Source organism: Corvus hawaiiensis, chromosome 16 (assembly GCF_020740725.1).
Source record: "Corvus hawaiiensis isolate bCorHaw1 chromosome 16, bCorHaw1.pri.cur, whole genome shotgun sequence".
NCBI lineage: Eukaryota > Metazoa > Chordata > Aves > Passeriformes > Corvidae > Corvus > Corvus hawaiiensis.
Window position 1 is genome coordinate 15,676,179 of NC_063228.1, and position 14,129 is coordinate 15,690,307.

At 53.4% G+C, this 14,129-nt stretch overlaps 1 protein-coding gene across 2 annotated transcripts in view; it reads left to right on the plus strand.

The window, feature by feature from the left end:
- The window catches only part of LOC125334257 (ankyrin repeat and fibronectin type-III domain-containing protein 1-like), a 247,550-nt gene that overhangs the window by 16,997 nt on the left and 216,424 nt on the right, over positions 1-14,129 (plus strand). Inside the window, exon 1 of one of the 2 annotated variants that reach the window (XM_048320939.1) lies at positions 8,784-9,080. The exons of the other annotated variant lie outside the window; for it this stretch is intronic. The gene's annotated coding sequence lies outside the window, so the exon portion shown is untranslated. Of the gene's footprint in view, positions 1-8,783; positions 9,081-14,129 lie in introns of those variants that run through there. 2 annotated transcript variants of the gene reach the window in all.

Here is a 14,129-nt window from a genome sequence, read left to right on the forward strand (position 1 = left end):
CTTGTTCTCAGTTCCCTCTGGGCCACGTGAGATGGATTTGCTGTAATCTCTGAGCCAGAGCCCAAGGTTTTCCAGCTAAGCTATGCTACAGAAACATTCCCAAGAGATGTTTTCTGGGAGGACTTGGAAATCTACTTGTAAACAGAGATATCAGAAACATGTGGTTACATTATTCCTCTGTTTCCCAGATGATGACAACAATGTTTTCAAGTGACAGAGCACTGCAGTCCTCCAGAGCAGGGGACTGGGAGTCACTCCTGCAGGGTGGCCTTATGGCCACCTTCAGAGTGGTGGCTGTGGCACTCTCTCATGAGGCTGTGCTGAGGGTATGGGTCTGGCACCAGCTGGGGGTGTCCTGGCCAGAGCATTTGTCAGTGGATTTGGGAAGAAAACAGATCCTCTGTGTGCAACTCCAAGGGTCCTGTTCATCCTGTTTGGTTAGAGCCATCCCTTCCCCCTGGGCTTCAGCTGGGGCTCTCAGCGCCGCTTCCTCTGGAGTCATGTGATGGACGTGCGATTCCAGCTTTGCTTAGGAAAATTCCAAACGCCAGCACTAAGGTCAGCAGTTAGGAAACATCCTAGAGTAGGGCTCAGGTAGAAGTTTTGTGCTTCCTCACATGTTTTCAGATGTGGCCCTCGACAGGCACGTGTTAAGTTATAGCAAATATCTGGACTAAATTTCTACCCTCACCCACTTTTCCCTACTCCTCACTGGGGCTGAAATCGATACGAGACTCTTGTTTTGGCAGTGGTTCTCATCTGGGTTTGAAAAGCTATGTATGCTTTGAGTGGGCTCTTCACAAAACCACAAGGTCTCCCTAGCTCTCAGCAATCATCTGTTTGAAAAATGTTGAGGTTTTGTTGGTTTTTTTTCCCCTTTCTTTGGATTTCCTCCAAGCCCGGTGCTTTGGGGTTTAGCAAATGTCGAGAAGCAAAGATGTAGCTTACACTGGGATCACAGGGTGTTTAAGCAAAGCCTCCTGGTGAAGCCGCAGCGATACTTGGGCATGCCCTGAGGCAGCAGGGTTTGTTTCGTTTGCTGGGCTGCTCTCGGGATGGGTGGCAGTGGTTTGCCCAAACGGTGGCTTTGCTGTTGGTCATAGCAGCAGGAGAGTGAGCCAGGAGCTTTGCACGGAAGAACTGAGAGTCCCTGAGCCTGATCCAGCCAGCAGCCTGACACACAGGAGGTACACAACGTGTTTATCACTCCCTCAAGTGCCACCAGATGGCTTTTCCACGGAGTCTGGTGTGTGCTGAGGGGTCCAGGGTGGTGGGATGCACCTGGAAAGGTGCTCTCTTGGGTGAGCAGCACCCTTGGCCCCAGGTGCCCCTGCAGGATTCAGCTCAGCCGTTTCTCACTGCTGGTGCTCCGGCACTTAAAGATGTGGTGAACACGGTGGTGGTGCTGGGTTGGTGGTTGGATGTGGTGATCTGAAAGGTCCTTTCCCACCTTAACGACTCTGTGTTTCTAAGAAGGGTCTTTCAGGTGCTGGAAAGGAGTTGTGTGATAGAAGGCAAAGGGTCAGCTTTGGAGGGTTAAGGATGGAGGAGTCGGTGATGGTAACACCTCAGGACTGGTGTGGGGGCTCCATCAGCAGTCTGGAAACAGGAGTGAAAGGAAATGTGCATTGATTGAATGAAAATGGAAATGAAGACCTGGTCCAGGCTTACAAAATCATGAAGGCTCTTAGTCAGAGGAAGGTGTAACTGTTGCTCACCTCATGTCTCAATACAAAAGCTAGAAGTTCGGGGGTAGTTAATGGAAAAAGTGTGAAGGGAGGTGCAGCTTCCCTGAGCAGGTAACAAGTGCCTGGAGCTGGTGCTGCAGTAGGCTGGGGAGGCAGATGGCTCATTGAAAGGCACTGGGCAGATTCTTGGCCAGCAGGCCTATAGATGGATCCAAAAGGACTCACCTGGGATACATCCTCTGTCATACCTCATCCCAGAGTTGTGGATGCTGGGAATGGACCATGGAGCACCCAGGCTCCTGTGTTCTCCCCAAGCAGCCTCTTTGGAGAATTAAAACTAGCAGTTACTGATGGTCTTTGGGGGTGCTGAAATCTGCTGGGGACATTCCAAAGGTCAGGGCAAACATGTCTAGGGCAAGAACTTCTCCAGTCTGTCTTGAACTCTGCTCGACCATAAAATGTATCTGTGGCACTGCCAGGTTAAGCTGGCTCTACTCAGATAAGGGTCTGCCTCCTGTAAGGACTCTTGTTTCTAGGCTGTAGACTGGATGTCTCTGTTATTAAATGAATGTTCTGGGCTGCAGCAGGTTTCACTTGAGGCCTGCAAAGGTGTTTTGGAGCCCAAACCCCCTTGAGAGAGCAGCTTCTCTTCCCAAAGCCAAGGGTGTGCTGGTCCTCATCACGTAGGTCTTTACCCCATGCCAGGACCGGGGCTGGCAGAGCATCCAAGTGCAGCAGTGGGAGGGCGTCAGGGGAATAGGAGGAGATCTGGCCCGGGAGGAAGGATGCTGTTTACACTGGGTTTGTTGCAAGCCAATGATTTGTCACTGGCTTTAATGGTAGAACAAAGCATATTTACTCAGCTTGTTTGGCCGGTGAACAAGTGCTGGATAAGAAACTGTCAGATGGGCATCAATTAGAGACTTCAGCTCTGAGTGAATGATCCTATTTGACATCAGATGCCCTGTGAAAGCCAGTAAGGACAATGCTGCTATTTATATGGTTCTTTTCTTGCTCCTTCCCCTCTCCCCTGTCATCATCTGTGCTCTAATATTAGAGCTCTGACCCTGTGTGTTGCTCCCAGAGCAAGCACTGACACCAACCCTTTCACGTGGCTCTTGTGAAGAGATCTTTGTGTTTGTGAGGGGGAAGGAGCTGGCCGAGCCTTGCATCCCTCTTCCCTGCTCCCCGGGGCTGGGGCGGTGGCTGCAGAGGGCTGACTTCTGCTGGGGAGGGCAGCACAGGTACCAGCGTGTGCCCTGCAGGCGGCTGGGAGATGGGGCTTGTGTGGCAGCTGGAGCCCCGGCTGCCATGCAGCAGGTCAGGGGGTGGTGCCTGGGGGCTGGCTGCTGTTTTGGCTCTGAGTTCTCTGCTTTGTGCAGCCCTGGGGCCTTTTGCTCCTGTCCACTTGACTCCTTGGCACGTTGAACAGTGGCACAACTTCCCTTGCTTCTGCTGGGAGCTGTCCTGTCACAAGAGCAGCTGCAGTCCCTTCCCGTGTGAGGATGGCCTGTGGCAGGAGGAGGTGGGAGTGAGTGCAGAAGAGCAGGGGGGGGTGATTGCTGGTGCAAACAAGCTCCTGCCATCCTGGAGAACCTGTAAGGCTCCTGTGTTAGGGGACAGTCACTGAGTCCCTGTCACCATGACATCTCCTTGCCTCCAACTCAGCTCGGGCTGCCCAAGTGTGTGAGTCAGCAGGCAGTGACTCAATCAGGTCACCGGATGGATTTACCCTCCAGACAGAGACATTCCTGGCTGCATTTATGACATAACTTGCCTAAAACTCTCATCACTAACTGGTGACTCTTTATATCCTTGCCCAGGGCCTCTGGGCAGGCTGCTGCCGAGGAGCCTGTGTTCAGCAGGGTCCCAGGAACTGCAGCTATCAGAAAGAAAAGCACACATGAATCCCTTCCCTTTCTTGGAGAAACATGGCAGCTGGAACTTCGAGCATCATGCAAAGACGTGAGGCTGTGGAAGGTTTGCAGTGGGCTTGCTTCTGCCCTGCCTTGGTACCACTGACTGCCTCAAAGAGCATTTCCCCTCGACACACTCAGTCCTGAGTGGGAATGTTCTCATCATGGGTAAAAGAAAAGCTTTTCAGTGAGGTAATTACTTTGCTCTTCTTACCTCAGGATTTAATTTTGAGGCTGCTTGAGGCTGATAGTACTTGATCTTATCATGTCTCTTAATCTCCTTTTCCTCCCTTTAATGATGGTGCAAATAAGATTTGCAACTTCTTTTAACTGCTAGCTCTCTAGGAATGCTTCAGTGGGGTGCAAAATCCAGTAGGATCTTCTTAGATCTGTGGAATGGCCTGTAACTGTGGTGTTGTCCCTGGTATGTGTGTTAGAGATAACTTCTAGATTTGAAGGGGGTTTGAAGGGATTTTGGTCTGCAAGCTGAAACCTCCTCTTGTAGCAGGGGTGTGCTGTTAGATGTGGCAGAAGTGGGGAGGTCGAAGCCAGCCCTGCCCTCTCTGTGCCTGGTTTGCGAGGCTCTTCCTCCACCCTCTGAGCCCCAGTGAGGTCTCTGTGCCTGGCACACCCTCAGGCAGCATGTTGGGACCAGCCTTGGAGCCAAGTGTGGGCACTGGTGCAGCTTGGCTTTGCAGCACATGGAGGTGACTTGGAAGAGAAGAGGAGCAGGTGAGTGTGCTCCAGGAGAGATCCTTGCAGGTTGAAATGAGCTGTGGTGGCAGACAAAAAACAACTGGGGGTTCTGGGGCTCAAACCCAGCAAAGCCGTCCTGCTTTTCATTGATCCAGCCCCTCCTCTGTATGGCTGGAGCTGATGGATCAGTGGACAGGGCACCTGGCAGAGGCAGCATGACCCTGCTTGCCTGGGCAGGTCATGTCACCCCTCTGTGCCCCACTTCCTCAGGACAGGCGTCCTGCTCTGCTCTCCCTTAGGTGTGTGCAGAGGGGCCATGATGAGCTGGGCAGGCTGTGGCTCTGCAGGTGGGAAGCCACTTTTACCTTCTTCCCTGAATTTGAACAAAGCTGTCCCTGCACAGAAACACTGATAGTTGGCCAGGTCATAATTAACTGGGACAGGCATCCTCGTAATTACCCCTCCTGGGTGCATTGCACTGCCTGCACAGAGCTTGATGCAGGGGTGAGGACTGGGCTTTGCCTTCCTTGATATTTTCCAGGGAATGCTGAGCATGTCCTGGCAGCGAAGGGTGGATGTGGAGCGCTTTTGGGTACAGTGGTTCCTGAGGCAGCCACTCCTCCCCTCCCTGTGGGTAGAGAATAGGCTGTGCTCTCAGAGGGGATAACTGCCACAGGTGGTGGATGTCCTGTGGGAGCTCTGGCTGTTCTTGTGCTCTTGGCTCATCATGGGGAGCTGGATGAGGAGAGGGGGGCTGGGAGAGCAGCTGAAGGGGACATGGCCTCGTTGCATGGAGTGGTTGTGAGGCTTTCCCAGTCCAGATGAGCGTGTGCACCCGAGAGCAGAGCAGTGCCTGTGCCTGGGGGTTTGGAGGTTGGCCCTTTCTCTTGAGAGAAGGCCCAGGGTGAGGTGCTGGAGGCTGTGGGAGGTGCTGGGCTGGCGGGAGGACCTGCAGTGGCAGCACTGCCAGCACCCAGCCCTGCCCCCGGGGGCTCCCCAGCCTGGCCCTGGCTCCAGGCAGCTGCTGGGAGCCACGGCAGTGCTGAGAGCCTTGGCAGGCTCTTACTGTTGATTTTGTCTCCACTGCCAGCATCGGGAAGCACACTGAAATGAATTAAGACGACTAGAGGAAAGCCAGAGTCTCTCCCTGGCTCCTGCTGGAGGATCTCCCACCAGAATGCTTAAGGCCTGATGTGTCCGTCTGTCCCTGGCTCAGCTCCGGGCTGTAAGTCAGATTGAGGTGGGAGCTGATGAGCATTCTCTGGGTTGCCAGGAGATGTGTATTGAGGAAATCAATCCATACACCTGTAAAGATGTAACTGCACAATGTATCAGCAATGCATTGCAGCTTATCCTGGCAGCTCTGTGAGACGAGTGTCCGAAGAGTTTAGAGCTGTAATGGGCACGTCCTGTAAGGACAGTGCTGTTCTTTCACACTGCTGCTGCTCAGTTTTTAACAGGAACGTGGCTTTTCTTTGGTTACAGTCTGCTTTAAGTGTCCTGGTTAACAGCTCTGCTCCTGCCAGCTCTTAGCCTGGCCCTGGCTGCCAGCACATCCCATCCAGGATGGCAGCACTTCCAGCAGCACAGGCTCATCCAGGTCCAGTCCCTGTGCCAGTCCCACCATGCCACAGCTGCTGCTGAGTTTGGCCCTGGCTCCATGCCCAGCATTGCTGCTCAGGTTCTGGGATTTTGGTGTGCTGTGAAGGCCAAGCAAAGTTGAGAGCTGACTGTCCAGGTGTCTCTGGGCACGCAGGGCTTGTGGCCTGTCTGGATCTCACGCTCTGCTCAGCCCCGCCTGGGTGCTGGACTCCTCTTGCTGCAGCAGAGGATGCTGGAAGCTCATCAGTCAAACATTCTGCTGTCTCTTGCCCACAAATTTTATTGGTGTGACTTGGTTTTCTGGCTCATAGGTGGACTAATAAGAACAAAGCTGTTTTCTCTCTTTTCTTGCTTCAGGGATTTGATTTGGGTTTTATTTGCATGGTGTGAAATGGTGACAGGTCACTAGAGCTGATGTGCAGCCTCCCAGAGCCACTGGAAGAGGCAGAGGTTGGACGGCTGAGCAGAATGAGGCCTCCTGTGCTAGACCCAGCTGTTAGATCACTAAAATGCTGGCAGAGGCTGGAGGGAGGTTGCATTGCTGAGTCCTCCCTCCGTGCTGGAGCTCGTTATCTGAAGCAGCAGGATGGTGCTGCAGGGCCTGGCTGCTGCCCTGGCACGAGGAGAGGAGGAGGATGCTGCCAGCCTGGGCTGGAGGAGGCAGCCCAAGCCCCAGAGTCCCTGCCTGACACATGATGGGTGTAATGAGCGTTTTTTCATACTCTGGTACTCATAAATTGTTACACCTGAAGCTGTAGAGTTCTGCTGGGTTTTTGGGGGGCTGAGTTGTGTTTGGAGAGGGGAGACTCCCCTTCCTCCAGCTGTGCTGAGCTGCAGGAGGATCCTGCCCTGGAGGCTGCACCCAGGCTCAGATCACTGTCAGTGCTCTACTGGGAGAAAAACACCCAGGCAAACACAGTGGGTAACTTGGCAGCCAAGAAGTGGATGGTTTGGGAATTAACAGCATTTTTATCAGCAGACTTTGGTGCATGTATTCCCAGGCTGCTTTATTGCGCAGGGCTGGGCTGCTTTACTGGTCCAGCACTGGTTATTGCGACTCATTACTCTCAGGGGTAATCAGGCCCTGGGGAGGATGTTTGCAATCATGAGCCGTTTTCCTTTGGTTTTGTTTTTTTTTTTTTCCCCTTTTGATTTCCCTTTTCTTTCCCCTAGGAGCTGCTGTGCTGGAGCTGGGGGCCCTGTGAAACCCGTTATCTTTGAATGCATCCGTCCCCACAAGGGGTGGAGGGCAGGGCCCTGTCCCAGCAGAGCACAGGGCTGGGGGCTCTCAGTTTCTCCAGGAGGGAAGCATGGCAGTCATGGCTCCACCTGTGCCTCCTCCTGTCCCTCTGAGCTGCCTCTTGCCTTTGGGATGGGGGACTGCTGTCTCCCAGGAGCCCCACTGCTCTGCATGTGCCATTCCCCAGGGCCGAGGTGTCCTTGGCAGCCTGGTGACCAGTCCCATGGTGCTTTCCTTGGAAGCTGTTTGAGCACTCGAATGGAGAAAACAAATGTCTCCTTCTTTTTTATCTTTTTGTTTTAATCTGTGGGTTTTTTTGGAGCTGGCAAATGAAAGAAACACTGTTAATCAGGGTGTGGGGGAAGAGCTTTGCTCTGAGTAATGAGGCTGGTCCCTGCAGGGTTTTGCTTAGATAAGCAATTTTATCAAATCACAGAGGATACCTGAGGCTCTGGGCTATTAATGCTGGATTTACTCCTCATGCAGGTCAAAAAAAGGTAACTGTGTGTGTGTGTCTTATTACCCTGCAGTTTTGTAGAGCAGCTCCATGGTAAAGGAAGAAGCTGAACAAACAACTGGGAAAGCTGTGAGATGCTTAGATTAGGGCAGCTGCCTGGTGAGGAAGTTTGTGCTTGTGTTTAATCAGTGATGTTGGCTGTGTGGGCTCAGGCTTGGCCTTGTCAGCCTCTGGGCCTGTCAGGAAGAGAGATTTGGAAGCAAAACCAAAGAGGTATACATGCATATCTCAATATTTTTATATATGTATTTTATGTGTTAAAATGGCTTTCCTGGCTTTCCTTGTGCTTTGCTGCTTTATTATGGGGAGTGATGTGGCTTAAACTGAGGTTTCCTGCACTTTGGGCAATGGCCTCTTCTCTGACCTGAAACAGAGGGAAAAGGTGGGAACCCAGGGCAGGTAATCCTCACCATCACAAGGGCATGGAGTGACAGGACAAGGGTGATGGCTTCAAAGTGACAGAGAGTAGGGTTAGATTGGATATTGGGAAGAAATTCTTGGCTGTGAGGGTGGGCAGGCCCTGGCACAGGGTGCCCAGAGCAGCTGTGGCTGCCCCTGGATCCCTGGCAGTGCCCAAGGCCAGGTTGGACAGGGCTTGGAACACCCTGGGATAGTGGGAGGTGTCCCTGCCCCTGGGCGAGGGGTGGAACCGGATGAGTTTAAGGTCCCTTCCCAAACCATTCTGGGATTTACAATCCCCACCGTGAGCAGCTGCAGGTTGGAGGGAAAAGAGAACAGCTTTCCTTCCCTGCCAGTCCCTGGGACACCCACTGCTTCCTCAGCATGGCTCTGGTCTCAGGGGAAGCTCCCAGAGGTTTGGGAAGAGGCCCCACAACTTGTTCCTATCAGAGAAATCTCTCTGACACAGCCGAAATAAAAACAAAGAGCTCTTCTTCAGTGTTTACTTTTATTTTTAGAAGACAATAAGTGAGCGGAGGGATCTGCAGACGGAAACGATGGCTCCGAGTCCAGGCCCCCCCTCCGCCCTCGCCAGGAAGCTCACACTGCACGTGCACCGGGCTGGGATGTTTGTAGACAAAGAGTTTCTTGATGCTTTTTTTTCCCTCCCCCCTACAGTTCCCTTGCCCATAGGCAAAGAGGATTTGCTTGCTGACATGCCGGAGCGTCGCAGGGAGCCGGGCTCCGAGTGCCGGGGCAGCACAGCTGTGCCAGGCCGTGTTTGTGAGCAGCCATTTACCTTGGGTGGCGGGAGACCTTCCCGATTCTTCTGTCTCCCTGCATCAGGGAATTAAGCTGTTGCTGCGGGGTGCTGGTGGTGATGAGGACGGGAGGCTGAGGTGGCTCCCACATCCCTCCATCGGGCCACCCCTCCTCGGCGCGACCGACCTGGACGGAGCCTGCGCTTCCCGGCTGAGCCGCGGGCTGGCGCGGGGGCCCGCGGGGGTCCCGCTGCAGGATGAGTACGTAGCCCCGTTCCTATTGCTCCTTTGCTGTGCCCTGGGCTGCCGGGCTGTTCCCAGGAGCCGCAGGGCTGAGTACGTAGCCCCGTTCCTATTGCTCCTTTGCTGTGCCCTGGGCTGCCGGGCTGTTCCCAGGAACCGCAGGGCTGTGCCGCAGCGTGGCACGGTGGTGGGGGTTTGTGTGTGGCTCCTTTGTGTTGGCTCTGACACAGGAATCACTGACAGCTCCCGTGATGCCCCTTTTCTTCCACCAAGAAGAGATGCCATGAAAAACCAAGCTGAAAACCGAGGAATATGATTCTCCTCGTCGTGCCGGTGAGCAGGGGCGTGGTCGGGCTGGGCTGTGTTGATCAGGCAGGCAGCCCAGCCATGCTCCTCGGCGAGCTGGGCCCTGCCCAGGGACACACGGCCTCCCGGTGCCTTGTTTGGAGCCATGTGAGTTACAGTGCTTGCTTTCCCCGGGGGTTGGAGTTTTCTCTGTGCCTAGGATGTCTCTTCTGTGTCTGTGGCAGAGGAACCCGACTGAAGCAGACCCTGGGCAGTGGCCGCTCTGGTGTGGCCGGTGCCCCTTGCAGCAGCTGTGACCACGTGTGGCGGCCGTGTCCTGCCATGGTGCTGGGGACAGCTTGGCCAGGGCTGTGGCTGGGTCATGGACAGAGAGAATTTGCGTTTGTGCACAAAAGCAGCAAAGGCTCTTCCATGCAGCTTGCGACTGTTATAGCGTGGCATGGTCCCTGCTCTTCATGGTCTGGTCCCCTTTCACAGCTCCAGCTGGGATCTGCAGCCTCCGGAGCCAGCTCTGAAGGCAAAGGGCTGTCTGCCTTTGCAAGGAGGAGGAGGGCATGGCTTCTGGTTGGGAATGAAATGCAAGAGCTGCTGCTATTTTGGGGACATGGTGATGCAGCCCACCCTGCCTGCATCTGCCAGGGTGTGGCTGACAGCTCCGCATCCAAACGGGCTGCTGGGTGCGTGGGATGGCTCGTCCTGCCTTGCTCTGCATCCAGAGAGACTGTGTCTTGCCTTTAATGAGCTTTCTCCATCCCCTCGAGTTGGCAGGCAAGGGAGTAGCCTGAGTACTTCCTGAGTGCTTGCCAATCCTAACAGAGTGAGTGTTTCACATGGACTTCGCAGCAATCCCCGTTCCTGCTGGGCAGCAGCGTGGAGGGGAGGCTGCAGAGGAGCCGGGCTCTGTCCTCCCTGCCGTGGCAGGCAGTCTCTGGCAGCTATCGGCTCTCTGAGCTCCTCCAAATGCCTTTGCCTGTGAGGGGTGTGGGGTTAATTCCTCTTCTTGGATTCTGGCTCATCCCCTGTGCTCGTCCTGTGGGTCTGGTGCTACTGCTCTGCTCTTGGAGGGTCTAACCCACAGCAGAGCAGCAGCCTTCTCAAACCAAGGTGACTTTGATCTCAGCCTGGCGAGCAAAGCCCAGCCCAAGGGGTTTAAAGGCTGTGTGCAGCACTGGCTGGCTGGTCTCTTCCCCTCTGCTGTGGTATTGAGGAGATGTTGTGTTGTGCTGTCCTGTGAGCAGTGTGTCTGTAGCCCTTCCTGTGGACAAGTGCAGCTCTGCTCCCTCCCCGAGCTGGGGGAAACTTTTTAACTCGCAGCAGTCCTCTGCCAGATCCCCACCCCGAGCTGGCTGTGGCTGTGGCAAGAGTTTATGGCATTGCTCTTATTCCACACAAAGCCTGACAGCTTCTCTGTATTTTGTTTTCATCCTTATCTTTCCCAGGTGCCTGCTCTTGGAAAGAGTGAGGGGATTTGGCACCTTGGGCAGCCCCTTTGAGGGCTGCAGGGCTGTGCAGTGCATGTGACATCAGTGCTGTCCCTGCCCAGGGACACTGGGCTCCTCCCCTGGCTCTGGTGGGGTACAAGGGTTCCCCGGTACCTGGTGTGGTGTGAAGCTTTCCCTCCTTAGAGAGCGGGGTGGGTGGGCAGGGATTGAGAGTCCTGCCCTGTGCCAGCTCCTGCCAGCTGCTCTGCATCAGGATGGCTGCAGAGGCTGGCACGGCTGCATCTCCCTCCTCCCGTCTGAGCAGGGACTGAGTAAGTCTCACTTCCTCCTCATTAAGTGCTTAGCTGGTGGCACATGCAATAGTTAAGGGCACAAAACTCTTTCAGTGACTATGAATTAAAAGCAAGAGCAGACAAACAAAACCAACCCAAGCTCCCAGGAATCCCTGAATGGTCTGTATTTGCTCTTGCCAAAAGGGGTTTTTCTCCCCTTTTCTTTGAGGGAACCTGCTGAAGCTGTTTATTTCCGCACTTTGCTTGGCTGGGACCATTTTATGCAAAGAAGTCAAAATCATTAATGTAAAAACAAGTGGTTGCCAGGCCAGTGATCCTCACTCTGCAAATACTGCAAAAGATTTGGCTGAAAGTGCAGTGACTGGGCACTGTATGAGCTAAACCCTCTTTTGAAAGAAGACAAGTGTGGCTGTTCCTGTACAGGGTCCTGTGTGGGCTGTGGGTTTGCATCCCTGGCCCTCAGTGCTAATGTCCTGGGGTATGGTGATGCCTTGAAGTGGCTACCTGAAAACAGAGGCTAGACAAAAATAAGAGAATAAAGGTGTAGGTATTTATGTGAAGAGCCTTCAAAGGTACACCCTGGGCAGTCAAAAGGCTACACCCAAGATGCACCCTGGGTCCTGGGTTCTTCACACTTTTAGAAGTTTGGTCCATTTGCATATCGGGGTTAATTCTCCAATTATAATTTCAGTTAATGATGTAATTACCCCAAGTTTGCCCCTCCTCTCAAAGGCTTTAGTTTACATATTTTGGGGCCTGGGACAACGAGGTGTCCTTGAAGTGCAAACCTAGAGAGGGTTTGTTATGTCTAACCAGCATGAGAGAGCAGCAGCTAACAGGCCACACAAAACTGCAGTTACACACCAGGCAGTACAGGATTTGAAAAATATGAAAGTTAACACCTAAGGCATCAATGGGATAAATCCTCTTCTGGGAAGCAGCTGCTGCAAGACCGGGGGACCAAACCTGCAGCGAGCATCCTTTTGGTCCTATGCACATCTGGACAGTTTGACTTTGTCTGCTAGAGCAATTTCCCAGATCCTGTGGCAGCATTGGAAAAGGGGAAGGAGTAACCCAGGTTTTGTGGTAGCAGAGCTTTGCTGCTCTTTGGCTCTGTCCCGTGGTGACAGCAGCAGGGAACTTTTGCCAAGATGGAGCACAGAGCTCACCGGGGCTGCAGCTCCTCCCGAGGGGCAGTGAGGGGGCAGCTCTGATCTCAGCTCTCTGTGACCAGGGACAGGAAATGGCTGGAGCTGGGCCAGGCAGGGTCAGGCTGGATATCAGGAAAGGTCCTTCCCTCACAGGGTTTTGGGCACTGCCCAGGCTCCCCAGGGAATGGGCACGGCCCCGAGGCTGCCAGAGCTCCAGGAGCGCTTGGACAATGTTCCCAGGCCCAGGGTGGGATTGTTGGGGTGTCTGTGCAGGGTCAGAAATTGGACTTACGATCCTTGTGGGTCCCTTCCAACTCAGGACATCCCATGATTCTATGATTTGGCTCCTCAGCATCGCAGGCCCCGTGTGTCTGTCGGTGTGTGGGACTATCACAGAGTCCCCAATTCCCTTTGGTGTTGTCCTCTGCCTCCAGCAATCCTCCCTCCCTGGCCGCAGGAGCAGCACGGGTGGAAGAGCAGAGTCACTGTGGAGAGAATGCTCAGGATGCCCTTCATGGCCCTGGCAGTTGCTCCCATCCCACTCGCTGCCCTCTTTGTGCCAGCATCTTGCCTTTTAAATTCTCTGCAATCTGCATCACTTGAGTGTGCAGAAGTTTTCTTCCAGACTTTCTTCTTTGTCAAAAATTTGGTGCTTCCCCTGTACTCCGGGAGCCCAAGGATGCCTCAGCTTTGTTCCAGCTTTCCAGGCAAGCCAGGGAAGAGCCCTCCTTGGCTGAGAGATGCTCAGAAGGTGAGAGGGGAAAGCAGTTTTGTAATTAGCTGCCTACCCCTGCCCTGCACTGGGGATGTTACTGGTGGTGCTGCAGTGTGGTGAGGGTGACCACGAGGGGCAGATGGGATGTTTTCTTTTGCAGGTCAGTTTAGAGTAAATCAGAGAGCTGCTCTGCAGCCTCGACTTTCCAATCTCTAATTTATCCAAGTGTTTCTTAACATTGGGTAATGAATGGGAAGATTTGTCCTGTGCTTAAGGGCAAACCCCGTTTGCTGTGTTTCCCTGACACCTTTCTCCTCTCTCTCCACTCTGTCTCCCAGACATGGTGATTCGATCCATAACTGCTTGGCTGAGATTGCAGTCTCCACTTAACAACCAGAAAAATACTTCTGGCTGAAACTTGGGTTTCCAGGCTTCCACCTGTCAATTGTCATAGAGTCGCAGAAGAGACCTTGAAGATATCTCAATCCACCCCCTTGCTATGGGCAGGGACATCATGGCCTGGAGTTTGTAAGATTTTCTGAGGGTAAATAATTTTTGGGAGATGCTTTCTTCTGCCTTGGCAGCCCCGGCTGGGCCAGGAGTGAGGGAAGCAGTTCACTGGTTGTGTGCATTAATCCAGTTTCAGTCCTGGCTGGGTGAGAGCAGGAGCCCTGATTAACAGGTGTGACTGAAGCTGTGATTCAAATATTCTTTTTGCATCAGTGTCCAGCTCTAGTGAAGCAAAATAATGATTTGCACATCATGTTCTCTGTTGTGTTTCCCCCCCCCCCCCACAAATTTGCTTTGAATATAAATGCTGGAGCACAGTTGCACTGTGGAGACTGAAGCCAGGCTCAGATTTGTCTGAAATTCAGCGATGCTGAAAGCTGGCAGCTGCCTTTTTCTGTCTGTCACAGGGCAAATGTGCAACAGGCAGTGAGTGACAGGCATGTCAGATTTTGGGGGCTAAAAGCACAGGTGTCCTGAGCTGAAACAGAGGGAAATGGAGCAATGTTGTGCACAAAAAGCACTGAGAGGCCTCTTTTTAGTGGGTGAGTTTTCCTCCATTATCTCTAATGGAGGAAAACTTGATGCTGAAGGTTTCTCTCCTGACAGCTTTTGGCACTTCCCTGGTTTTTGCTAACATGATCCCAGTGAGC